The 25,463-nt window shown below is 38.3% G+C and overlaps 1 long non-coding RNA gene across 1 annotated transcript; it reads right to left on the bottom strand.

The window, feature by feature from the left end:
- Nucleotides 1-1,174: 1,174 nt before the first annotated feature.
- LOC120220567 lies at nucleotides 1,175-23,927 on the bottom strand. Its single transcript, XR_005525622.1, has 4 exons — nucleotides 23,752-23,927; nucleotides 5,360-5,530; nucleotides 2,752-2,868; nucleotides 1,175-1,235 (listed from the first exon to the last, which is right to left on the bottom strand). It is a non-coding gene; the product is annotated as an uncharacterized LOC120220567 (long non-coding RNA).
- Nucleotides 23,928-25,463: the final 1,536 nt, after the last annotated feature.

Raw genomic sequence — 25,463 nt, 5'->3', positions numbered from 1 at the left:
ACTTTCTCATTTCTGGAGGCTGGGAGTCCTAGATCAAGTTTCCAGCCAATTCAGTTTCCTGAGAGGAGAACTCCCTCCTGGTTTGCAGACGGTTGTCTTCTTGCTGTGCCTTCACATGGCAGAGGGAAAGCAAGTTCTCTGGTGTGTTTTCGTAGAAGGGCACTAATGCTATCAGATTGTGGCCCCACACTTAATAACCTCTTCAATCTTCATTGTCTCCTAAGACCCAAATGCAGTCACAATGAGGGTTAAGGCTTCAATTTATGAATTTTGAGTGGACACATTTAGTCCATAACAGAGTCTCTCTTTTTTGCTCAATGTTGTGTGTAGTTTCTGTTTATTCATTCTTATTACTCTATGGAATTTCATTGTGTGAGGATATCACATTTTTCCCCATTTTATAGTTGAGATAGTTGAACAGTTTCCAGTTTGGAAGTGCTATGAGCGTATTTTATATGTCTTTTAGGGACTATATGAATATATTTGGTGAAGGCATGAATATGATACTCATGTTGGTTATATATCTAAAAGTTGAATTGCTGGGTCATGGAGTATACATATGATTCAGGTTTAATAGATGGATATTGCCAAACAATTTTGCAACATGGTTGAACTGGTTTATATTAACAATTTAGGAGATTTCTGTTTATTTTAGATCCTTGCCAACTCATTCATTTTAGCCATGTTTATTGGCCAAAAGATATTCAATGAAGTCTTTTGATCATTCTCATGTATAGTGAATTTGGAACAATAATATGAGAGAGCACATAGGCAAGATCATCTGTCTGTGATTTGTCATAGCTGGACTTAATTCTTCCTATCCATGCATAATTAAGGAGATGACAGTATTCACACCAAAGCTCTATGGAAGACAAGAGGAATATACCCAAATTATTTAGGACCGAAAGAAGGTTTTGGCAAAAATAATTTTTTCAAATGAATAACAATGAAAGCAAAAAGAAATCACATGAAAGCTACATAAAATCACTATAATAAAAAATTATTGAAAAAAGGAATTAGTATAAAAAATTTCCAATAGATGAAATATATCATATGGGAAAAATATGCCAAAGAAATAAAAGTAAATTTCACACTGCATTCATGTCCTATGGCCACCATAACAAATTACCACAAACTAGGAAACTTGAAACAACAGAAATTTATTCTCTCACAGTCCTGGAGGAGAGCTTCTGGTGATTGCTGGCAATCCTTGGCCATCTTTTCTATCTGTGGATCTGTGAAACAAGAAAACAAGCTATCTGCTCTCAAAATATAATGGTAGGTCAGGCATAAGATAAACATTAGCATTCCCAAGGGAGAAATTGGGAGGTATAAAGCAAGTCTCAAGCAAGTCTAAAACCCAGCAGCAAAAATTCCATTAGATGCAAGACTTGGAATTATCTTATCATCTAAGGTTTGATACTCTGTCCTCTGGGCCTGAAGCAGTGGCCTTACCCTCTCTGGCCTCTGCCTTTGCATCTGTAGCTCTGTAATAAGGTTAGCCCTTATTTGCAGCCAAGAAGTTTATCAGGTTTTTTTTCCCTTGTAGAATCTCAGAAGTGTGACAGTCTTCATTTTGTCCCATCTCTCTCTCTTTTTAGTCCAGGCTGGTAGTGTTTCTGCTCGTATAACATTCTCAGAAGGCTTTTTAGTCTCCCAAGTAATTCACAGCAGTCTAGGCCATCTTATAAGAAAGTCCTCTGCAGATCTTTCCCAGCTTTGGTTGGGATGGTTGGCTGGTTGATGAGTTACGTACTTAATCTATTAAGCAAAAGGTTGTCAGAATCCTTGATCCTACCTCTAGAGCATGCTATCTACATTAGGCTGATAATTTTTTCCAAATCATCAAATTTTGGTGCCTTTTTGCAGAATAGCTGCTTTCTAAATTCATCTCTTTCTTTTCACATTTTACTATCAGCTTCAGCAAGGAGAAACCAGGTTGAACCTATCCCACTTTGCTTGGAAATATCCTTAGCTAAATATCCAAGTTCATCATTTATAATTTCTGCCTTTCACCAAGGTATAGAACACAACTCAGCCAAAGCTTCTGGCACTTTATGACAAGAATCATCTTTGTTCCATTTGACAATGAGGTATCCCTCGTTTCCTCCTGAGACCTCACCAGAAGCACCTTGGAAGTTCATATTTCTACCAATATTCCGCTCATAATGATAGACGTGTTTCCTAAAATGCTGGGCGTCCTGTCTACCACGCTCCTCACTTCCATCTGAGCCCTCAGCTGATTTGCCTTTACCATTCATATTTCTCCCAACCCACTCTTCAAGGCATCTAGAATTTTTCTATGAAAATTCTTCCAGCATCTACTCATTTCCCAATTCCAAAGCCACTTCCACATTTTTAGATATTTGGTACTGCAGCCTATTACTTTCCAGTACCAAAACTGGTATTTTTAGTAGCTGACTAGCACTGCCATAACAAATGACTATAAACAGGTATCTTTAAAAAACATTTATTCTTTCACAGTTCATGAGGCCAGGAGTTCAAAATCGAATGTCAGAAGGGTTGGTTTGAGGGAGAAGCCTTCCCATATTTCTCACCTGGCTGCTGGTGGTTGGTTGCCAGCAACCCTGGGCATTCCTTAGCTCATAGAACTACTACTCCAACTTCTGCATCCGTCTTTACATGGTCTCTTCCCCTGTGTCTCTTTGTTTTTTTTCTATCTTGAATAAAGGCAGTCTCATGGGATTCAGGGCACCCTCTAATCCAGCATTACCTCATCTCAATTCTCACCTTAATTATATCTTCAAACACCCTATTTCCAAATATGGTCATATTCTGAGGTTCCGGATGGACATGAATTTTGGGAGTACACAATGCAACCCACTCTGCACACCATGAGAGATCTGACTGCAAAAGAATTAGGAAGAACATTATTTGGGTTAAAAAAAGGAGTTACAAAGTAAAATAGTGAAGTAGCAGAAAGATGAAATGGGAGATTTCAGGGCTAAGGAAACAAAGAGGGTGCTTAATACAGAAGTAAAGAATAAATTAGAATTAGTAAGGATTAGAATAGACATGTCAAAGACAGAGTTTCAGAAGTGGAGGAAAGGTTTAGGATAATCACAGTGATTTGATATAAAAGCAACAAAGATGAAAGCAGCTAGAGGGCAGGTAATAAATGTGCAGAACAAAAGTCAATCTCACATAAAGATCTTTAATATCTTCAAATAAGACATACTAAACACTAGAGTAGAAAAAAGTATTCTCATATAGGAAAATGAGTATTTTTATAAGGAAAAGGAAAAACTGAAACTATGGATTAAAAGGCCCATATGTTCAAGCAGAAACTGATACAGGGTGTTCATTAGCAAGAGATGTTCTGAAGAATTTACTGAACTCCAAGGACAAAGAAATCTGCAAAAATATAGTGATAGAAAGGCTCTATTCAGGAAGTTCCAGACTTCCTCAGATTTTACAGTGAGGTGATCTCTGCTAAGCTGTGATAAAAGAGTTAATAAAAAATTTTATGCAAGCCTTGTTATGTAAGCACAAAGGCAAAGCTATCTTTTTGTGGTTGTTGTTAAGTAAGCTTTTACACCCAACATGGGATTTGAACCAGGACCCTGAGATCAAGAGTCATCTGTTCTACTGGCCTCCCCTAAGGCAAAGGTATCTTTAAACAAATGCAAAAATCTCAAGAAATGATCTTACTATAGACCATTTCTCCCACTGATCACAGTGAAAAAAAATTTTTAACAACAAATAAACAGAAATGTCCTGAATTGCTCAAGGACCCTGAAAGAAACAAAACCAGCCAGGTGGTAGAGGAGAAAACACTGAGGGGAATGTTCCACATGGCATGAGTTTCTCACTTGTTTATGAATTTATGTTTCCTCTGTGGCCTTGCTCTAAGGGTAAGCCCCACAGAAATCAGGGGAAGGGGTTGTCACAAGCTGAAGAGTATGCTTTAAAGGAAGTCCTGAAAAGGAGAGAGGGAGAGAAGGGGATTTCTGATTCCGTGCATGATCCTACATAGGTCTCCTAAACTTAGATCCTGGATCAGGCCCAGCTCCCGATCTCAGTGCACAGGTCAACCAGCACATGGCAACATCTTCAAACATGGAGCGGAGCTTCAAGCCATATGCACAAGTCTCAGCTTCATCCTGGAATAATGCCCCACCCCCCCCAGAAATAATATCTATACAGGAAAGACCCAAACAAACAGAGGCTTAAAAAGATCTGACCTGAAAACTGGACTACTCCAAAAATTTTCCTACTAGTCAATGAATGTATGGGCTAAAAATTTACAAAATCTCAGAAAACTGAACTGAGATTTGAATTCCCACTCATAGAAATAAGACCAATTTTACAGTTTCTTTTTAATTTTTTTTAAATATTTATTTTTGAGAGAGAGAGAGAGACAAAGAGACAGAGCATGAGCAGGGGAGGGACAGAGAGAGAAGGATACACAGAATCCAAAGCAGGCTCCAGGCTCTGCACTGTCAGCACAGAGCCTGACACAGAGCTCCGACTGACCTTGAGATCATGATCTGAGCTGAAGTCGGATGCTTAACCAACTGAGCCTCCCAGATGTCCCATCAATCTTACTGTGTAACTCATATTAGTTTCTTCAGAGGATTACAACAGGGCCTATCATCTACACAACATAACTTTCCAGGATACAATAGAAAACTATTCTATCTCTCAAGAAAAAAAGAATAAACAGCTGTCATCTCAGAAATGCATCTGGATAGTGGAACTCTCAGAGACCTTAATGTGGCTATTATATATTAAAACTATGCAACAGAGTGTAGAGGAAACCCTCCTAAAATGAATGGAATGAGAGAAAGCCTCATCGGATAACTAGAGTCTACAAAAGGAAATTTTAAAATGAGAAATGTGATAAATAAATTAAAAAGAAAACTTACTGGTAGATAGACCCACAAATTGAATTGAGTTGACAGAGGAACAAGTCAGTCAGTGTGAAGATAAGTCAATAGAAATTATCTAACCTGAAGAATAGAGGAGAAAAAGTTTGGGGAAGAAGAAAAAAAAAAAAAAAGGTCTCAGGGACTAATGTGACAATACCAAAAAGTCTAGCACATGAGTATCCCAGAGAGTCACTATAAGAGATATAGCAGCACAAAAAATGACTGAGGAAAAAATGGCTGAAACTTCTCAAATTTTTTGAAAGTCATAAATTTATAGATTCAAGATCAGCAAACCCCAAATGGTATAAACTCAAAGAATACCCTGGAAAATAAGGAAAATAAGAAAATACTTTGGACTGAATTATACTTATAAGACAACATATCCAAATTTATGAGATAAAGCTGTGCTAAGAGGGAAACTGAAAACACTAAACGCTGGTATTAGAAAAGAAGAAATCTTGGAATACCTGAGTGGCTCAATCAGTTGAGTGTCTGACTTTTGACTTTGACTCACATCATGATCTCAGGGTTGTGGGAATGAGCCGTGCATCAAGCTTCATGCTGAACATGGAGCCTGCTTAATATTCTTTCTCTCCCTCTTCCTCTGCTCCTCTCCTTCCCTAGCATGCTCTCTCTCCCTAAAATTAAAAAAAAAAAAATCTGAAATCAGTGCCTAGCATTCCTCATTAAGAAGCTAAAGAAAAGAGCAAAATGGATCCAAAGTCAGTAGAATAAAGGAAATAATAAATAATAAAGATTGGAAATCAACAAAATAGAAAACAAACAGTAAATAAAATTAACAAAATTAAAAGTTGGTTCATTGAAAAGACCAACAAAATCAACACACTCTTAGGTAAAGTGATCAAGAAAAAAGAAAAAGAAGATAAATTGTCATGATCAGGAATGAAAAAGAGATTAGCATAGAGCCTAGACATATTAAAATGTTGATTAAATTTTAAAAACCTCAAACCACACTTCCTGAAAATTTACACTTTTCCTAAAGAGACCTTTCGGTAAGCAAAATATCATACTAAACATATGCAAAATATAGCAGTGGTGCAGTCTGAAAAATCAGTTCAAATAGTCTCATACATAATTACAACCTGATTTAAAAGTATTTCAGGGCCAGGCGCGTGAAAGTGGTACAGCATGAGACTCTTGATCTCAGGGTTGTGAGTTCAAGCCCCACATTGGGCATAGAGCTTACTTAAATAAAAATTTAAAAATAAAAATAAAAATATTTCAGTGAATAGTGAAAGAAGGAAAACTTCCATGAATAGTTTAGGAGAAAAATGATATTAAAATGCTCCTCTTACCCCACTCTAAAATTATGAACTTGTCTCACTCATAATATTGGTACAAATATCTTTTAAAATTTTAAATAGCCTCAAGTATTTAGTTAAGGAACACTATTTCTTGGGTTGGTGAGGTTCATCCCAAGAATGCAAAGATGTTTACACATTAGAAAATGAAGTAATTTAATTATTCAAAATATTGGTCTAAAAGAGGAAAACTGTTATTATTATATTTAAATGAAGATATTGACAAACACCCAACATAATCAAAATATTTAACAGAGAAACACTATAAACATTCAAATTAAAACCAGGATAAAGGCAAGGATTCCTAGTATTATTAATTTTATTAATATTGTTCAAGAAGTTATAGTGAATACAAATTTTAAGAAAAGAAAGAAATTAGAAGGATAAATGCTGGAAAGAAATAAGGAAAGGGAAAACAAAGAAAGATGATTGTTTACCTGGGAAATTTAAAAAATCCACACACAAAACAACCCTTTTACAATTACAATAAATTTTAAAATAAATTTAAATTAAATTAATTAAAATTAAAATTAATTTTAGCAAGATGGCTGGTTTCAAAATTAATATACAAAAGTTAGAACCTTCCTACCAATAAACAATAGCATATTGATGAAAAAGTAGAAAAGATCCCATTCATAACTGTTCTAAAAAGTTACATACTTAATTTATAAGACTTTTATAACTACATTATTGAAACTGTTGAAATTGCTAAAGGAAATGATGCTTCATTTATGGGTAGGTAAGAAAAATGATCAATTAATGCTAACTTTATTTTTTTTATTTTTTCAACATTTATTTATTTTTGAGAGAGAGAAAGAGAGGGACATTGCAAGTAGGGCAGGGGCAGAGAGAGAGGGAGACATAGAATCTGAAGCAGGCTCCAGGCTCTGAGCTGACTGTCAGCACAGAGCCCGATGTGCGGCTGGAACCCACAAGCCTTGAGATCATGACCTGAGCAGAAGTTGGATGCTTAACCAACTGAGCCACCAAGGCACTCCAATGCTAACTTAATTTACTAATTTAAGTCATTCGGTCTCATTAAAACATCAAAAACTTGGAGGGAGATTAGACAAAATGTTACCATAGTAAATTTGTGGAAGTAAACATATGAGGATTGGAAGGACAATTCTGGAAAAGAAAAGTAATAAAAGAAAACTATTCTACTAGATAATAAAATGTGTCACCAAGTTAAAATACCTAAGAGAGTTTAGTATACCAAAGAAATACACCTAGGAAACATAATAAAGGATCTGGTGATTGGTATACCTACTTATGGGAAATTAGCATTATGAAGGCAAATTAGTGGTGAAATAAAGATTCATAGATAGCATTGGAAAAATTTGCTAACAGTTTGGAAAAAAATAAAGTTTATCTTTTACTTAAAATGAATCTCAAAGTAGTTTCTAGGTACAAGAAAAATTTAAAAATAAAATAATAAAATTACTAAAAGAAAAGTTGGGTAAACTTATATGTAATCTTGTTATGGGGAAGCTTTCTAAGCAGGACACCAAACACCAAAGCCATGAAAGTAAAGGTTAAAAAAAGTATACTTGCAAGAAGGAAATGAAAAGAAAGGCTATCTTGGAAAAGTATTTGTAGCAGACAAAGCTTACAAATGGTGATTTTTCTAAATTTACAGATGGTTTATATGAATGGCCACATAAAAGACAATGAACGTAGAAAAACAGGCAAAGGTGATAAATGCCTAATGGAAAAAGAAATATAAATGGCTAAAACCTTGGAAAGATGATCACTTTCACTCATAATTCAAGTCAACAAAAGCAAAAAATGGTGATCTTTTTCACCTCTTAGATTAATAAGGTTAAGGAGGCTTGATATTCAATGTTGGGGAAGGTATGAAGAAAAATATACATTCATATACCACTGGTAGGAAAACAAAATATACAATTTCTTTGAAAGACAATTCAGTGACAGTTATTCAACTTGAAAAATGAGAAGAGTCTAACTTTCTTTGGTATATAATGCAATTTGTGTAAAACGTTAATCATGTGTGTATAAATGTGTGTGTGTGTGTGTGTGTGTGTGTGTGTGTGTGTGTGTGTGTGTGTCTTTCCCCTTCTCCCTGAAGGATCCATAAGAAACTACTCCCATTAGGGGCGCCTGGGTGGCTTAGTCGGTTAAGCGTCCGACTTTTGCTTAGGTCATGATCTCGCGGTTCGTGGGTTCGAGCCCCGCGTCGGGCTCTGTGCTGACTGCCAGCTCAGAGCCTGGAGCCTATTTCAGAGTCTGTATCTCCCTCTCTCTCCGACCCTCCCCTACTCACGTTCTCTATCTCTCTCTCTCTTTCTCTCTCTCTCTCTCCTAGAAATAAATAAAAAAATGTTTAAAAAAATTAAAAAAAAAAAAAAGAAACTATTCCCATTAATTAACTTTGGAAAGAAGGACTGTTCATGAAATGGGAAGGAAGACATTTTTTTTTTATCATGTATATCTTTGTTTACAGGTTTTTCCTTTTTATTTTTTTCTAACCATAGGTCAGTATCTCAAAATAAAAGGAACAAGGCAGACCCCTACCTCTCATATTCTCACAAAAGATGACCAGGCTGTTGGAAGGAATTCCATTACAGAGGTTCTCAGTAGCTAGTCTGTATCCTTTCTTCTGAACTTACCTGACAGGAGGATTTGAAAGAGCCTCTGGGAAAAGCTCTCAGTTACCTGAGTGTCTGTGCACATTATCTCAGCGAAGATGAAAGCCAGCATGGTCATTAAGACAGCCAATTCCATTTGACTAATTTCTCTAAACTCCTGAATTGAAATACTCTTTTGTTGGAATCATTTTTGAGAGCTAAGTAGAGTTCTTGTAAAATGACAAAATTCAATTTCAAAAAGATGAAAAGAAGTGGTTCAATAAAAATTTAGAAACATTTAGAGTGTTTATCTATGATTGAGACAGCATGAAGCTACTGACAATCTTCTTTCCTCTCTGACTCTACATGACCACAACTTTTAGTAACTTGATACACAGCCTTTCAGTCTTGGGCGTTTAAGACGTGTACGTGAGGATTTAAGCTTTTCCATTTTCTTTTCCTATCTCTTCATCTCTAGCTCTTTGTCTTCTATTAAAATTGAACTCCCTCTTCCTTCTTTTCCTCCATTTCTCTAAGATACCACACTGTGCACTTCTATTTAAATAGAGACTCTGGAGTTTGAAGACAATTTCCAAAAGGGCTTTGTGTAGTTGATAGGCCTTAAATACCCTGCAGGATGATCTGAACCATCATTTCAAAGATGAAAGTAATGGTTGCTTGTCTTACTTTTTCTTATTAGTTTTATTTATCTCATGGCAAAATCCTTCTTTTCTGTTAAAACTAAATTTATGGATCTTTTTAAACATATAAAATGGTTTTGTATAATAGTAAGTGCAACATAGCCTTCTGCTACCCTTCCATGAAATCCCTTCTGAAAATTTGCTGCAATAGAAATCATCAAAAAAACAAAGAAGTTGTGACCTTTCTAGGTGTGTGGCTTTCGTATCTATATTCTGGAGTCAAGTTTAAGGTCTTTGCTGCCACCATATTTAATACCAGCTGCCCATGCATTTTGTATCACATTGCCTACTTTTACATTTTTATAGTTTTGTCACTCTCTGAAAATATTTTTTGGTATAACTGTATGTTATCTCTCTGGTTCACAGATTGGAGGCCAATTTCTCATGAAGCCAATGAAGTTAAACTTCAGAGCCCTTGTCTTGCCTGGGGCCCTTGTGAGTGCTGGGAACTTCTGGAAGCTGTGGAGTATTCAGGGTAAAGAGGGGAAGGCAGTCTGCCATTGGGATGCCTTAGCATATTGGCATGTCTAGTAATTTGCTTATAGATCTCAGAAGAAAGGAGCCTGAACCTCTAATCCCCAGAAACTGGTTGAAATTTTTTCCCTTATTCCTAATAGTCACTACTATATCTAATTTGATATCCATAATTTGTAGTTTGTTTTGTCTCAGAGAGGGCCTGCCAAATTATGTTCATTTAAGGCTCTGCAAATCCTTACTACGTCACTGATTAGAATGTGAGCCCTGTGAAAGGGCCATATCCGCTGCTTTCTTATTGTAACCTTAAAGCCTACAGCACATAAGAGATACTTCACAGATCTTTGCTAGAAAAAAAAAATTGAGATGAGGGAGATCAAGGAGAAGGACATTCCAAGACTACTGATCTGGAACAGATATGGCTTATTTCAGGAGCTGTAGAAAGTTGAGTGTGGTTGGAACATGCAGAATGATGGAGAGGAGAGATATGGGCCTATGCAAGGCCCAGAAAATTCTAGGTGATTTGGAATATTTTAGACCCTGAGATGTGACTGACTTTATTTTACTTTTTTTTTATGACATGAACATTTTTTTTTCTTTTCAGTTCCAGTGTGGTTAACATACAGTGCTGTATTTAGACATGGCTGACTTTAAATAGATAACCTTGGTTGCTCTGTAGAAAGAAGATTGGAGGGAGAAACAATAGTAAGAGCAGGTCTGCAGGGGAGTGATGGTGTGGACAGGGGCCAATGACAATCAGAGAGAGAGAGAGTGAAGTAAGGCATTCAGGATGGAGATGAAGATCAAATCCACAGCCTTTTCTCAATGTGGAAAGGGAGTTAGAGGCTTCAGCAATGGTTCATGGAATTTTGTGGTCTGATGCACTTTGTTATGTTGCACAGTCCTAGAGAAAATGCAAATAGAGAGGGTCTACATCACACCTAGTAGGGCCATGTTCTTTCTTCATAACAGAAATTTACATCTCAATGACAGGTTTCCTTATTGCTTTGAGACAGATTCAGAATAAACTAGCATCAGCCTCACCTTGACTTTTCTCTCAAGTATAAATTTTAAATAGTTACTTAAAATTTCTAAATCATAACATTATAGCACTATATGGAGGAATCAAGATGAAATTTAAAAATTTTAGCAATTTCAAATATAGGTGTGAAATATTGTTGACCAGTCTCCTTTTTTTTTCTGAGATATTTTTGAACTTATAGGGAAGTTGCAAGAATAATATAAAGAGAGGGCATCTGAGTGAGTCAGCCAGTGAGTGTCCAACTCTTCATTTCAGCTCAGGTCATTATTGCACAGCCATGAGATCAAGCCCCGCATTGGGCTCTGTGCTGACAGCACAGAGCCTGCTTGAGATTCTCTGCCTCCTTCTCTCTCTGCCTTTCCTCTGTTCATGCACTCTCTCTCTCTCAAAAGTAAACATTTAAAAAAGAGAACATTATAAAGAAATATTAGATGTTTTTACCCAGATTCCTCCAAATATTAATATTTGCTCTATTTGCTGTATTCTGTCTCTCTCTGCCTTACTCTTGCTCTCACTATCTTTCTGTCTCTCTCTATGTATATACACACAGATACATAACATATATCACGTATATACACACATATGTGTGCATATATGTGTATACTTAATTTTATACTTACACATTATTCTTTTTCTGAACCACTTGAGAGTAAGATGCAGACATGATGTCCCTTTCTCCCCAAATGCCTCACTCTGGATTTTCTAAAAACAAGCAATTCTCTTTCACAATCACTCTAATAAGATCAGAATCAGGGAATTATCCTTAATACAATACTATAATCAGCCAATTTTATGGAGATTCTTTTGACAATTATTTTTAAATGCAAAGATCTAGCTTACTATCTTTTCCCGACAATGTTACTGGAATGAAAGTGGGCATTTTAATTTTTTTTTAGTTTATTTATTTGAGAGAGAAGACACAAGAGACAGTGGGGGGTGGGGCAGAGAGAGAGGGAGAGAGAGAATCCCAAGCAGGTTCTGCATAGTCAGTACGGGGCCCGACGTGGGGTTCCATCTCACCAACCTTGAGATCATGACCTGAGCCAAAATCAGGAGTTGTATGCTTAACCAACTGAGTCACCTAGGTGCCCTGAATGTGGGCATTTTAAAAATAAGAGGTCTTTATTCAATACCAACTGATTGAATCTCTTTTTAAATTTATGATCATTACCCTCAAACGGGTCCTTGGTGCTACTGCCTGGCAATTCTACTCTCTCTTGCTGATCTATTTAATTCTCACTTTCTAAGCTGACATACCTCTTCCATTTTTGTCAGGTTCCTACAACTCTCTTGCCTTACTTCACTGAGAAAAGAGTAGCCACCAAAAGAGGACTTCTGTGCATTCTCACCACAAAGCCTGTCAAACCATCTTGTACCCACATCCTCTGTCTGTTTTACCTGCTAATATGAAGGGGTTATTTTTCCTCCTACCTACAGCCCACCCTTCCTCTTGGCACTGGGTCTGGTCCCCATCCTCAAGGGCCTCATCCAGCATTTGTGTTCTGTGGTATTCTCTCCCCACTTTTGAGTCATCAATATTTTCTTCATTAGATCATCCACTTGACCATCCAAGGCTGACTTCATCTCTCCCTACCACCATCACTCCCAGCTACCACCCTTTTCCCCTACAGTAAACAGAGTTGCGTATACTCACTGTCTCCACTTCCCTTCCAGTAGAGCCAATTCTCCCCTACAATTCCACCACAATTGTTCTCACCAAGACCATCAGTGATCTATGTTTCCAGATCCAATGATCATTTCTCAGTGCTCACCTCATTTGACTTACCAGCAGCATTTGACACAATTGGTCACTCCCTCCTTTTTGAGATACTTTCTTCACTTGGTTTGTAGTTTACTCCATGGTTTTCCTCTTTCACTCATTGTTTCTTTTCTGTTTCCTTTCTTAGTTCTTCTTCATCTTTCTGAGCTGTAAACATTGGAGTTCTTCTGGGCTCACTTTTCTGAGCAATTCTCTTGCTATTCCCATTTTGCATGATTTCGCTCAGTCTCAATGTTTTAATACCACGTATAGAACGATGTCCACCAGCAGCTGAGCAGACTGTCAAGGTCACAAGCTCTGGAGCCGAACTATCTGGTTTTGAAACTTGCCCCCACCAACTACTAGTCCTTTAAACATAGGAAATTATTTCTCTGTGCCTCAGTTTCCTTAGCTGTGAAGTGTAGATAATTATAGTACTTACTTACCAGTTTTGGGAGAATTGATACTAGTCAAATTTAAGTTGGAACACATAAGCCACTTTAAGTATTTACAACAAAGGGAATTTAATGCATTCTAATAGTAGTATAAGTGATGAAAAGAGTTGAAAAGCCAACCAAGGTATGCTGAGGAAATCCAGACATTATTAGTAACAACAATAAGCCACTATCTATCACTACCTGGAGGGACAAAGCAAGACTTACTCTAAGGCTATAATACTCAAGAGAGTATGGGGCTGTCATAAGAATACACATATAAATCAATTCAACAGAACAGAGAGTCCAAAAATAGTACAATCAATTGAATTTTCAAAAAGGCGCCAACATAATTCAATGGGAAAGTAAATTATTTTCAACAACTAGTACTAGGAAAACAGTATATCCATTTGGGAAAAAAATCAACTACACACTGTATATAAGAATTAATGAGATAAACCACTGAGCTAACCCTGAAAATTAAAACTATAAAACTTCTACAAAAAAACACAGGAGAAAGTTTTTCTTTTCTTTTTTTTTTTTAATGTTTTTTTTTTTTTTTTTTATTTCTAGGAGAGAGAGAGAGAGACAGCATGAGCAGGGGAGGGTCAGAGAGAGAGTCACAGACCGAAACAGGCTCCAGGCTCTGAGCTGGCAGTCAGCACAGAGCCCGACGCGGGGCTCGAACCCATGAACCGCAAGATCATGACCTAAGCGAAAGTCGGACGCTTAGCCGACTAAGCCACCCAGGCGCCCCAGGAGAAAGTTTTTCAAACAAGGTAAGCAAAAACTTTTTGGAAATACAAAACACGAACCATACAGGAATTTTGATGAATTAGACTTTAACAAAATTAAAAGTTCTGCTCTTCAATATACACTGCTCTTCAAAAGAACAGGCAAGCCACAGATCAGGAGAAATTACTTGCTATGCATATATTTGATGAAAGATTGACAACCAGAATGTAGTAAGAATTCTTACAGCTCAATAATAAAAAGGCAAATAACACTCAGCTATAAAAAGAAATGAACCACTGATACATACAACATGTATGAAGCCAAGAAAACACTACTTTGAGTAAAAGAAGTTAACTGAAAGATTACATACTATATGCCCAGGTGTAAATAAAATTGAAGGAGGCAAATCTAAGCCACAGGGACAGAAAACAGAGCAGCTATTCTTCAGGGCCTGTGGTGCCAAGGAATGGATTAGGACAGGGTACAAGGGAAATCTGGGGGGTGATGGAAATCATTCTATTTACTGATTGCATTGGTAGCTATACAAATGTATACATTTGTCAAAACTCATTGAAAAGAACCCTCTAACTTGGTGCATTTTATTTATGAATTTTACTTCAGTGAAGTTAATTTTTTTAAAAAGTTAAAAAGAATGTAATATGCCCAAACATGAATTATTGATTTTTTTCCTGAAAACTTGCTGGTCTCCCAATGCTGCCCATTTCAGTACATGACAAATTTATTTCTCCAATGGCTCAGGCCATTAATACCAGAGGCTGTCTTCACTCTTCTCTTTCTCTCATGTCTCACCTCTAACCCACCAGCAAATTCCATCACTTTACCTTCAAAATACATTTTATTGGTGGGAATGTAAATTGGCACAGCCACAATGGAAAACTAGTATTGAGGTTCCTCAAAAAATTAAAAAGAAAACTATCATATGATCTAGCAATTCCAGTTCTGGGTATTTATCCAAAGAAAATGAAAATTAATTTGAAGGCTATCTGTTGTTCCCGTGGTCATTGCAGCATTATTTACAATAGGCAAGATATAGAAACAACCTAAGTGTCCAATGATGGATGAATGGATAAAGGAGATGTGGTGTGAGGGCACCTGGGTGGCTCAGTCAGTGGAGCATCCAACTCTTGATTTCAGCTCACATCATGATCTCAGGGTCCCCAGTCTCATGATTGGGCCCCATGTCAGGCTTTAAGCTGACAACATGGACCTCTCTCACCTCATCCCCTCCCCTCTCCCTAAATTCCACGGAAATCCTTGTTGTTCTTCAAACATGTCAAGGACAGTACCAGTCAAGGTACTTGTGTGCTTGCTCCTCCCTGAAGGAGGACCAGCTAGCCAGCGCATCTGCACAGCTCTGCCCTCACTTCTTTCTGGATCCTGTCACAGGCCACCCTCAACCGTTCCATATGACATAGCACCCCAGTAATCTCTGTTCACTTTCCTTGCTGCATTTTTACTCTCACTCCTTATAATTCTCAGACATAGATTTATTTATTCAATTGCTTTTGTTAGGTCTTTGCCTCACATGGAATATGAGAGAGTGGGAAATTTGTTTTGTTTCCTCTATCTCTAGCACCTGGAATAGTCTGTTCAATAAATGTTTATTATTTTACTAGTCATATGTAATGTATAATTAACATTGCTTTTATACCTATATATGTTTGATACATAAATATTTTAAATACAAATATATTTATATTATATGTAATATATATTATAATTTATTAATAATAAATATGCAAATATTTATCGAATAAACAAATGAATTGATTGACTTTTGAAGCATTATACACACATATACATTTTATATTTTCTCCTTTCTTGCTACGGATGTTTTGTGTTTTTTTAATGTTTGTATTTATTTTTGAAAGAGAGAGAGCATGAGCAGGGGAGGGGCAGAGAGAGAGGGGGGGACACAGAATCCAGTTGTGGATCGGATTGGTGGGGGACTTGAATCCATGAACCGTAGGATCATGATCTGAGCTGAAGTCAGAAGCTTAACCGTTGAGCCACCTAGGCGTCCCTTGCTATGGAAGTTTTATTTTTCCTCCATCGTAATTCCCTAAAATAATCATCTGTCTCCATTGTTGCTTGAATGTCTTCATCAGAGTCTGCAAATGCTCAGAAGCGCTGTCACATGTCCTCTCGGAGTCTACTGCAAACATAAATAACCCATTCCAGCTTCTTCAGCACTGAGCCAGAGTACTTTGCCATTCTGCTCAACTGCAGAACTCCAGGCAGCCACCTTTGATTGGATTTAGCAGGAGCTATGACACCTGTTTTTATCCTAGATGTAAATTCAAACTTTCTTTGGTAGTTGTTTTAGGTTCGATTTCCAAACTGACCAAGAGACAAGGACCCATGGGTTAAAATGGAAATTACATGCTCTTTAAAGCTCTTCCAGCTTTTCTGGGATGGACCAAAGAGGCATAGAGTACATTAAATAATGATTACTGCATATTTTATTAAGACTCCCGGGGTTTAGTTTCAAAATAAAACTCCCAGTTCTCCTTCATCTGTGCCTTAATAAGATCTCAAATTAATTGAGTCATATTCTTTTGTAGCCTCCTAAAGTCTAATCAATCACAGGTTTCAAAGGCAAGTACTGAAAACCCTTCAAATTGTTTGCTTCCTTGTTAATAACGAGAGCCCTTTAGGAACGCACTCTGGATGTCTTCTAAGTGAGATGGAGCCCACAAGGTCAGGGAAACATCACTTCCACCCCCTTGCTCCCAAAATCAAACTGATAAGTCTGGTCCTTCTTTCTAATGATGTTTTTGAATGTAAACTAAGATATTTATTATTACCAGGGGATTCCCACTGGGACAGGAAAAACGGATAGAAAAGAAAAAATAAATCTCTGCCGTGTGTTTGGGACTCAGGAATTTCCAGGTGATAACTTTCTCTGATGGTTGGGGAACATACTGTCCCAAATCCTTATCTGCCTCTTTATGATCTCTGTCCTGACCCTCTGGTACTTGCTAGACAGGTAAAGTGTTCCTCTGTTAACTCCTCTCCAAAGACCAGTTCCTCAAAACTTGAATCTTACTTGTTAAGTGGAGAGGAAGATGTGTTTCCTGGCATACATTCTAAAACTCTGCAGCCTGATTCTTTAAAGCACTGGCCAAGTTTTCTATATACATTAATTGAGATACTTCTCTAATTTTGAATAGGCTGATATCTTTGGTTTAAGGAATTTCTTCCAATGTGGTTGTAATTAAATTGCATATCACCTCAAATTTATTCTGGCCCAAGGGAAGAAAGTTGCCTGGGATTTTCATTAACTTTTTTTTTTTTTTTTTTTTTTTTTTTTACAAATAGTTTATTGTCAAATTAGTTTCTACATAACACTCAGTGCTCATCCCCAAAGTGCCCTCCTTCATGCCCATCCCCCCCTCCCCCCCACATCCATCAGTCCTCAGTTTTTGTCAGCATTCAAGAGTCTCTCATGGTTTGCCTCTCTCCCTTTCCCCCACCATTTCCGCCCTTCTTCTCCCCCTTGTTCCTCCGTCAAGTTCCTCCTAATCCTCCTATACGTGCAAACATATGATATTTGTCCTTCTCTGCCTGACTTATTTCGCTCAGCATAACACCCTCAAGGTCCATCCATGTTGCTACACATGGCCAGATTTCATTGTTTCTCATTGCCATGTAGTATTCCATGGTATAGATAAACCACATCTTCTTGATCCATTCATCTGTTGATGGACACTTAGGCTCTTTCCATGTTTTAGCTATTGTGGAGAGTGCTGCTATTTCATTAACTTTTTAATTAGCCTTTGGGTGGTTACCTCTGCTACATTATTTTATTTTTTAATAGAACACAGGTATATCTGTTCATTATATTCACTACACACTAAATCTTATTTTTGAAGTGCCTCTAGTTACTTCATGGCAACATTTTCTTATTTGTTTATCTGCTATTTCAGTCTTCAACTATGGGAAGAATGTTTTAACATCAATAGGAAACAACACTTAGCAGATAAATGTTGCCTTTTAACATTGAAATTGTCTGTTATTTTATCGTTAAACTTTAGAAAATGGGGCGTCTGGGAGTCCAGTCAGTTAAGCAGTTAATCAGCCTGCTTTGGCTCAGGTCATGGCCTCATGGTTGGTAGGTTCAATGCCCTGCATAAGGCTGTGTGCTGACAGCTCAGAGCCTGGATCCTGCTTCGGATTCTGTGTCTCTCTCTCTGCTCCTTCCCTGCTCACACTCAGTCTCTCTCTCTCTCTCTCTCTCAAAAATAAATAAACATTCAAAATTTTTTTCTTAAATAAATTAAAATAAACTTTAGAAAAGTTGAAATAGTCTATATCCTCATCTAACTATGAGTTTTAATTTTATTGGTATTTATATCAATAAGTATTTTAGTATTATCTATTAGAATTTCTTTGTAACAACGCTGGTTTCTACCACAGTTTGAATGAATAAACATTTTTTTAAAATATATTAACTTGCAAATAAGGGAAAGCTTAATATAATAGACTTAGCCTTGATGGTAGGCGGCATTGTTTATTCTGACATCAACAATATGTTAATCATTTTTAACATAGTTGCTTCTTATCGTGTTCACAGTGGTTTAGTAACAAGACAGTAAAAAGGTAGTGAAATCTAAAGAGGTTTTACTTAAGGTTGACTTTTTTTTAAAATGTTTTATTATTTATTTCTAGGAGAGAGAGAGAGAGACAGCATGAGCAGGGGAGGGTCAGAGAGAGAGGGAGTCACAGACTGAAACAGGCTCCAGGCTCCAACTTCAGCTGAGGTCATGACATCGTGCTTTGTGAGTTTGAGCCCCGTGTTGGGCTCTGTGCTGACAGCTCAGAGCCTGGAGCCTGCTTCAGGTTCTGTCTCCCTCTCTCTCTGCCCCTTCCCTGTTGACACTCTATCTTTTTCTAAAAAATAAACATTAAAAAAAATAATTGTATCTTCCACGTCTAACATATGAGACTTTGAGAAAGTTATTTCACTGCCCTGACACTTATTTCCCCTGCTATTAAAATGTGGGTAACAGGAGCACCTGGGTGGCACAGTCAGTTAGGTGTCCAACTCTTAATTTTGGCTCAGGTCATGATCTCAGGGTCATGAGATCGAGCCCCGTATCGGGCTTTGTGCTGAGTATGGAGCCTGCCTAAGATTCTCTCTCCCCTTCTCTCTTTGCTTCGCCCCACCTTCCAAAAAAAAAAAAAAAAAAAAAAAAGGCCTTTTTTTCAAGTATGTAATCAGGTATTAGTTAGAAATATGGAAACCAGATAGAATAGTATTTGGTCCGCTGTACAGTCCCCTTGCTAATAATGTGCCAGCCATGTGTGTTTCCTTTCTTCTCCTGCTTCCTGACTTTAGACTTTGCCCTCTTATGCCCTCTACCTCCATATCTGCACATGGCTAGGTCCTTTTCAACAGTCTTACCTCATCAGGGAAGTAACCGCAGTTTTAATCTCATCTCTAATTAGTTACAATGTTACACATCACTCCATTGTATGGTCCTCATTGACCTTATCAATAGACTTTGGCTCAGGTCATGACTTTGCTTTTCTGTTTACTTGTTTATTTCTTTCTCTTCTTTATACAATGCAAGCTCTTAGAGAGTAAGGATATTGTGTTTCTTTTCTCTGAATCCCCAGAGCCTGGCACATAACAGACAACCGAGTGAATAAATGGCAGTTGTCACTCTTTTCCAGTGAGCTCACTGGCATTCCAAAAGACTCATCTTTTTAGTGTGGATTTACCCATGCATAAACAGATTGCTAGAAATTAGTAAATAGATAACTGAAAACAAGGCAAGGGAATACCTCTGCCTTTATTTGTTTATGCTGATGAGAAATAAAAATATACTGTAGGTAAAAGATTTGTTTTATTCATTCACTCAGTAAACCTATTATGTGAGCACGTATTATGAGCTAAGGAATGGGCTAGTCATTGAGGTTAAAATTCATAACAGCCTGGAACCTGCTTCGGATTCTATGTCTCCCTCTTTCTCTGCCCCACCCCTGCTCATGCTCTGCCTCTCTCTCAGAAATAAACAAACAATAACTTTAAAAAAGAGAGAGAGAGTTCATATTTTGAAAAGCACCTAAATCTAATTTGTGCAGTAAGCCATGTATTTGCTTAAATTGTTGTATTTAAGTTAGCTATGCCTTTATGCTATGAAAATGTTAAAATGCTAGATAAGGCCAGGCCAAGGGATTTTGTGGAAGATAGCTTAAGGCTAAGAAATCTTAGCAGCAGTGACATTTGAGCTGGACCTTAAAGACTGGGTGGAGGTTTTCAGGGTAAAGGAAGAAGGAAGGGCATTTATAGAATACAACTAGCATGAGCAAAAAGCCCAGAAGGGTCCTTGTCCTCTTGCGTGTTGGGGACAAGGAGGTGGTGGGGAAGAATCAGCCAACAGCCTAAAAGGCTGAACAAACATAGGAGGGAGTGGCAGTTCTGGAAAGGTAAATTGAAACCTTGAAGAACCATAAATACCTTGCCCGGGTCTTACGTTTTAAACTGTAGGCAATAGAAAGTGTAAGCTGGATCAGATCTGCATTTTAGAACGGCCATCGCTATGACCATGAGTAAGAATACGGTCTAGTAGCGCAGGCAGGAAGCCCTGAGTCAGGGAAGTTCGGTAGTAAGCTTCAAAGAAAAAGACGGGTTTAAGGGAAATTCAGTAAGGTAGCATTGCTAAACCAAAGATGATTCTGGAAATGGCTAAGAGTATTGACAAATACAAAGAGGAAAGCTAGACTTCAATTTTGGGGGTGTGGAAAGTGGGGTGCCCACAATGTATCTAGGCTTACAGATTTACTGGGAAGCTTTGTATTATAATAAATGTTTGTTAAAGTTCAAATCATTGTCAAAGTAGTGAGTCTGTTGTAAACTTGTTTTACTTGGAGACATAAAGGAGGAAAGAGTAGGAAACATCATCAATGCAGCATCATCGATGTGCTCCTGGACATATGTGCTTCTATAACTTTATTTGTCAAGAATCATGGATACTGAGTAATTAATTAGGTTGTTATTTAAGAGGCTTATTTTTCTAACAGGGAAGCAAGAATCTGATTCTGTCTTTGCCCTTGAGCATGGTGATGATAACAACAGACTGATACTCGAGTAATAATCATTTACTATAGTCAGGCACTGGGATGAGCTCTTTCCATGAATTAATTCATTGAATCCTCATTTTATGAAGTAGGTACTATTATAGATCTCTCCTTTTTACAGAAGAGGAAACAAAGGCACAAAGAGTTTTCCCAAGTCGCAAAGCCCAGCAGTGGTAGAAGTGGGATTTAAATCCTGGCACCCTGGCTCATGACAACCTTTCACCTCTGGGACACATCCTGTAGCACGTCTCTCACACCAGTCAGACCCTGCAGCGTGGTCCTGTGCTCCCGCACATGCTATATTTTGGAGTGACACGTTCTTCACGTCTTCAATTCTTTGTTGTTTTCTAACTCTACAAATCAGTTTTATCTTCACATTGCAAAAGCCAGTCTTGTTGAATTTATCATTGGTTTTATCTCCCTTTATTTTATTTCTTCGTAAAGTTTATTTATTTATTTGAGAGAGAGAGAAAGAGAGAGTGTGTGAATGGGAGAGGGAGAGAGAGAGAAAGAGAGAGAGAGAGAGAGAGAGAATCTCAAGCAGGCTCCACACTATCAGTGCTATCTCACAAACCTTGAAATCATGACCTGAGCTAAAGAATTGGATACTCAACTTGCTAAGGCCCCCACACGCTCAGCCCAAGCTCTTCGATTCTTTTAACCACTTGATTCTTTTTATAGATGAGCAACGGGAGCTTCCATAACCAGACACTGGGCTGGGATACTACTCCTTTTAAGGACAAAACCAAACAAACACCCCCAAACCCTAGCCAATTCTTATAGTAGCAATTTCCCCAGAGAAAAGCATGGGGCACGTACACAGTAGACCAAATCGCTGCAGGTGCTGCAAAAATAAATGTCCTGGAATGCACCGGCCAGAGGGACAAAATCTGCACATTCTCTTCCCTAGGTTTTTCTCTGGGACTGCCACTAGCTCTTTGGGTTGCAAAAATCTGATACCTGGTGACCGTTAATCTCTACACAAATCTGACGCCACTCGGTATCTACTTTGCCTCTCTTTTACCCCACAAACTTCCCCCATTCCTGATTTACCGTTCACCCTGGGCTGGGCTTTCAGAAGAGCAAATTACAAACTCATCACAGTTTATTAGCTAAGCAGAGGCTTTCTGTCAATACTTCTCTGTTTTATTTGTCCTGTCTATTGGGAGGCACGTGACGGCCATGGCTGGGTTGCACATCTGGGTGCTGTATTTCCTCCGAACCAGAAGCAGAGACAAGAGTGTCACAGATATTCTGCTCCATGTTTTCAGGAAGCTGCATCACCGTCTGCCTCTCAGACCACATCTAAGCAGCCCCATCATCTTTCTGCCAGACAGCCTTCAAATATTTAGAGACAGCTATTATATTCAGTGGGTCTAGTTTCTCCAAGTTGAGGAACCCGACTTGTTCAGCTATTTTTTTGTGGCCTGGTTTTGAGTGGCTTGACAGCCCTTCCTGGAGGCTTCCAAAGTGCTTGCTGCAATTCTGCTCTACTTCCTGTAGCATATAATTTGGACCTTTTTTAAAAAAATTTTTTTAGAAAGGGAGAGACTGCGAGCGTGTGCAAGGGGGTGAGGGAAAGGCAGAAAGGGAGAAAGAGAGAATCTTAAGGAGTCTCCACGCCTAGCACAAGGCCAGATGTGGGCTTTGATCCCACTATCCTGGGATCATGACCTGAGCAGGAACCAAGAGTCTGGATGCTCAACAGACTGAGCCACCCAGGTGCCCCAAGTTGGACCATTTTTATTTATTATATAACATTTGCGGCACTTATGGTTTATATGATATCAATATGGAACTTTGTAGGAAACATAGCCTTGTGACAAATATCCCTGTTTCTATGTCACACTGAAATTCCTAAATTCCTTAACTCAAATCACCAAATCAGGGCAATATCAGTGCATAAAGTAGCAATAAAAGAGCCACATGTAAACAATACCAGGTACAACAGAAAAAAGTAAAATAATATCAACATGTAAAATTAAGACTGTGTTAAAAAATGAAATTCAACTGAGGAAGTTGGAAGTTCTAATGGGCCTCAGTAATCGATTCAGGAATACCATGTAGCAAGGAGAGGGGAGCCCTGAGGAGTTGTACAAAATGGAAGCTTTTTCTAGGAAAGAGGGTGAGGCAAGAAAGTTATCAGCAAGAGAAAAGAAAGGATTCTTCCAGGCAAGGTCATATTCCTTTAGGTGGTAGAGCAATGGGTCTTATTAGATAGATTATCTCATCTTCCTTTAAGGGATAGAGAGACCTCACAGAACAGAGTACCTCATTGGTGCTGTTCAGAAAATTCCTGGCTCCTGGCTGACCTGTTAAGACTGCATTCCTAGAGGAAGTTGAAACTGTAATTAGGTTAGGTATTAAGCCCCCGTTTGGTGACTTGGCCTAAGTGAGTCCATTTTGGTCCCCTGGTTTTCTTTTTGGCAACTGAATAATATTAATATTGTCCTTTCTTTACAACTTGATTGTCTTCTCTCAAACTACCAGCCTTATTTACCATCCTTGTGCAAACAATGTGAATCATTACATATACCGAATTAAGCATGGCAGAAGTAAGGGGAGCAGATTAGAAACAACATAAACTGAAATGCTCACAGCACAGGAGCATTTCATGTAGGTAGATAAGATTCCAAGGCTCCAAGTAAATTTAAACAGTTAATAATAATTAAAGAAAAACAAAACTGAGCTACTCACAGTCAAGAGCCTGAGTAGTATATACTCCTTCAAATATAGTATATCCCTGTATATGCTTGTGTTTATAACAGGTCACAAAATCCTCAGTGTGTCTCTGGCCAGGCCAGTGCAGGCACAAATTCCTGTTGAACAAAGAATCCCATCCATGACACTCAACAACCCCAATTCATGCTCAGTGTGGGGGGGTGTCCGGGACCACACCATTGTTCTTAACACTGAAAACCACGTAGCTTTTATATTCCCACCACATTCCACAGAGCTCCAGCCCTTGTTTGCTGAGTAATTTCTAAGAATTCCTTTGTGTTCTTATCTCAGTGTCCTCTGGAGTTGTAAATTCAGTGCCTTACGCACTTACCCTCCATGTAAACAAGGAGCTAAACTGTCTTTGGAGCAGAGTTTTACCTCTTTGGTGCTCTCTGCTCCAGCTCATCATCTTTGAGTTGTGCGATTCCCCAAAACAAGCATGTTCCTGTTCTTTGCTGTCGCCCTGCTCTCCCGAGTGGGCTTCTTCGGAACTCGAAACCTGGCTGCTGAGAGAGGATTCTCCACAGTCCCCTTCCCATGATTCTGACCTTTCCCCCAGGAGGTGTTAGGAAAAGTCTCTCAGAAGTTGCCCTGTGTCATGCACTTTATGAAACACGTTCATTCTTTATTGTCGTTTTTAACCGAAAGCATTTTTCCCCCAAAACAAAATCTTATTGAGAGACCCAAAAAATTAAAAGTATAATATTGAGTGGTAGATTTGGATAGTGCAGACTGAAGTCCTTATTCTGCCTCTCCCCTGACCAGTAGCGTTCTACAGAAGGAACCCTGAGAACACAAAGAAGGGACACCTGGTGCCTCTGTTAGCTCAGCATCGGACTTTGGCTCAGGTCATCATCTTGCAATTTGTGCGTTAGAGCTCTGTACTGTCAGGCTCTGTGCTGCTCACAGCTCAGCCTGGAGCCTGCTTTGGATTCTGTGTCTCCCCTTCTCTCTGTCTCTCCCCTGCTCACACTCAGCCTCTCTCAAAAAAAAAAAAAAAAAAAAAATTAAGAAAAAAATTTTTGGAAACACTTTAAAGAAGGATAGCTTAACAAACACCTTATTTATTTTTTAAAGGCTTATTTATTTATTTTGAGAGACACAGAGACCGCGTGAGCAAAGGAGGGGCAGAGAGAGACAGAGAATCCCAAGCATGCTCTGTGTGTCAGTGCAGAGCCCAGTGTGGGGCTGGAACTCCCAAACTGAGAGATTATGACTTAAGCTGCAACCAATAGTTGGATGCTTACCCAACCGAGCCACCCAGGCACCCTGCAAACACCTCATTAACTCAACATAAATCTCAGGGCGACTGGGTAGCTTTGTCGGTTAAACATCTGGTCATGTCTTGTGGTTTGTGAGTTCGAGCCCCGAGTTGGGCTCTGTACTGAAAGCTCAGAGCCTGGTGCCTGCTTCAGATTCTGTCTCCCTGTCTCTCTTTGCCCCTACACTGATTGCGCTCTGTCTCTCTCTGCGTCTCTCTGTCTCTCAAAAATAGATAAACACTAAAAAATTTAAATCAACATAAATCTCCTTTCTTTCTTCTTTCCTCCTTTCTTCTGTCCCTTTTCTCTTTCCTTTCATCTCTCTTGTCCATAAGACTCTACTTATAGTTTACAGTCTTAAAACTTCCTCCCTGGTTTATTCTGAAAACTCTTTTTCTTATCTTTTCTTTATTAATGGACCCTTTA

The sequence above is a fragment of the Hyaena hyaena genome, unplaced genomic scaffold (genome assembly GCF_003009895.1).
Source record: "Hyaena hyaena isolate Hyena2069 unplaced genomic scaffold, ASM300989v1 scaffold_712, whole genome shotgun sequence".
NCBI classification, from domain to species: Eukaryota; Metazoa; Chordata; class Mammalia; order Carnivora; family Hyaenidae; genus Hyaena; species Hyaena hyaena.
Note: the sequence above shows the minus strand (reverse complement) of the source record. Positions and strands in the feature narration are given on the sequence as shown.